The sequence below is a fragment of the Callionymus lyra genome, unplaced genomic scaffold (assembly GCF_982586985.1).
Source record: "Callionymus lyra unplaced genomic scaffold, fCalLyr1.hap1.1 HAP1_SCAFFOLD_26, whole genome shotgun sequence".
NCBI classification, from domain to species: Eukaryota; Metazoa; Chordata; class Actinopteri; order Syngnathiformes; family Callionymidae; genus Callionymus; species Callionymus lyra.
In genome coordinates this window covers 806,251-809,475 of record NW_028258543.1, presented here as the reverse complement: position 1 = coordinate 809,475, position 3,225 = coordinate 806,251, and positions in this window count along the sequence as shown.

Below are 3,225 nucleotides of genomic sequence, written 5' to 3'. Positions count from 1 at the left end.
TCTTCTCAGACTGAGAGAATGACGTTTTCCAAGATTCTGCTGGAGCTCTGAATAACAGTTTTAAAACATCAAATAAAGGGTTTATATAGCTATATATATCAATTTGCATCTGAAATAAACAAGAGAAACACTTATTCGAAGCTGTTTTCAAAAGTTATGTTTAACCTGAAATATTGTCTCAAACTGATCTTCTCAGACTGAGAGAATGACGTTTTCTAAGATTCTGCTGGAGCTCTGAATAGCAGTTTTCAAACATCAAATAAAGGGTTTATATAGCTATATATATCAATTTGCATCTGAAATAAACAAAAGAAAAACTTATTCAAAGCTGTTTTCAAAAGTTATGTTTAACCTGAAATATTGTCTCAAACTGATGTTCTCAGACCGAGAGAATGACGTTTTCTAAGATTCTGCTGGAGCTCTGAATAGCAGTTTTCAAACATCAAATAAAGGGTTTATATAGCTATATATATCAATTTGCATCTGAAATAAACAAGAGAAACACTTATTCGAAGCTGTTTTCAAAAGTTATGTTTAACCTGAAATATTGTCTCAAACTGATGTTCTCAGACTGAGAGAATGACGTTTTCTAAGATTCTCCTGGAGCTCTGAATAGCAGTTTTCAAACATCAAATAAAGGGTTTATATAGCTATATATATCAATTTGCATCTGAAATAAACAAGAGAAACACTTATTCGAAGCTGGTTTCAAAAGTTATGTTTAACCTGAAATATTGTCTCAAACTGATGTTCTCAGACCGAGAGAATGACGTTTTCTAAGATTCTGCTGGAGCTCTGAATACCAGTTTTCAAAGATCAAATAAAGGGTTTATATAGCTATATATATCAATTTGCATCTGAAATAAACAAGAGAAACACTTATTCGAAGCTGTTTTCAAAAGTTATGTTTAACCTGAAATATTGTCTCAAACTGATGTTCTCAGACTGAGAGAATGACGTTTTCTAAGATTCTGCTGGAGCTCTGAATAGCAGTTTTCAAACATCAAATAAAGGGTTTATATAGCTATATATAACAATTTGCATCTGAAATAAACAAGAGAAACATTTATTCGAAGCTGTTTTCAAAAGTTATGTTTAACCTGAAATATTGTCTCAAACTGATCTTCTCAGGCTGAGAGAATGACGTTTTCCAAGATTCTGCTGAAGCTCTGAATAGCAGTTTTCAAACATCAAATAAAGGGTTTATATAGCTATATATATCAATTTGCATCTGATAAACAAGAGAAACACTTATTCAAAGCTGTTTTCAAAAGTTATGTTTAACATGAAATACTGTCTCAAACTGATGTTCTCAGACTGAGAGAATGACGTTTTCCAAGATTCTGCTGGAGCTCTGAATAACAGTTTTCAAACATCAAATAAAGGGTTTATATAGCTATATATATATCAATTTGCATCTGAAATAAACAAGAGAAACACTTATTCAAAGCTGTTTTCAAAAGTTATGTTTAACCTGAACTATTGTCTCAAACTGATGTTCTCAGACTGAGAGAATGACGTTTTCTAAGATTCTGCTGGAGCTCTGAATAGCAGTTTTCAAACATCAAATAAAGGGTTTATATAGCTATATATATATCAATTTGCATCTGAAATAAACAAGAGAAACACTTATTCGAAGCTGTTTTCAAAAGTTATGTTTAACCTGAAACATTGTCTCAAGTTGTTCTCAGACTGAGAGAATGACGTTTTCTAAGATTCTGCTGGGAGCTCTGAATAGCAGTTTTCAAACATCAAATAAAGGGTTTATATAGCTATATATATCAATTTGCATCTGAAATAAACAAGAGAAACACTTATTCGAAGCTGTTTTCAAAAGTTATGTTTAACCTGAAATATTGTCTCAAACTGATGTTCTCAGACTGAGAGAATGACATTTTCTAAGATTCTGCTGGAGCTCTGAATAGCAGTTTTCAAACATCAAATAAAGGGTTTATATAGCTATATATATCAATTTGCATCTGAAATAAACAAAAGAAAAACTAATTCAAAGCTGTTTTCAAAAGTTATGTTTAACCTGAAATATTGTCTCAAACTGATGTTCTCAGACCGAGAGAATGACGTTTTCTAAGATTCTGCTGGAGCTCTGAATAGCAGTTTTCAAACATCAAATAAAGGGTTTATATAGCTATATATATCAATTTGCATCTGAAATAAACAAGAGAAACACTTATTCGAAGCTGTTTTCAAAAGTTATGTTTAACCTGAAATATTGTCTCAAACTGATGTTCTCAGACTGAGAGAATGACGTTTTCTAAGATTCTGCTGGAGCTCTGTATAGCAGTTTTCAAACATCAAATAAAGGGTTTATATAGCTATATATATATATCAATTTGCATCTGAAATAAACAAGAGAAAAACTTATTCGAAGCTGTTTTCAAAAGTTATGTTTAACATGAAATTACCGCTCAAACTGATGTTCTCAGACTGAGAGAATGACGTTTTCCAAGATTCTGCTGGAGCTCTGAATAACAGTTTTCAAACATCAAATAAAGGGTTTATATAGCTATATATATCAATTTTCATCTGAAATAAACAAGAGAAACACTTATTCGAAGCTGTTTTCAAAAGTTATGTTTAACCTGAAATATTGTCTCAAACTGATGTTCTGAGACTGAGAGAATGACGTTTTCTAAGATTCTGCTGGAGCTCTGTATAGCAGTTTTCAAACATCAAATAAAGGGTTTATATAGCTATATATATCAATTTGCATCTGAAATAAACAAGAAAAAAACTTATTCAAAGCTGTTTTCATAAGTTATGTTTAACCTGAAATATTGTCTCAAACTGATGTTCTCAGACTGAGAGAATGACGTTTTCTAAGATTCTGCTGGAGCTCTGAATAGCAGTTTTCAAACATCAAATAAAGGGTTTATATAGCTATATATATCAATTTGCATCTGAAATAAACAAGAGAAACACTTATTCGAAGCTGTTTTCAAAAGTTATGTTTAACCTGAAACATTGTCTCAAACTGATGTTCTCAGACCGAGAGAATGACGTTTTCTAAGATTCTGCTGGAGCTCTGAATAGCAGTTTTCAAACATCAAATAAAGGGTTTATATAGCTATATATATCAATTTGCATCTGAAATAAACAAGAGAAACACTTATTCGAAGCTGTTTTCAAAAGTTATGTTTAACCTGAAATATTGTCTCAAACTGATGTTCTCAGACTGTGAGAATGACGTTTTCTAAGATTCTGCTG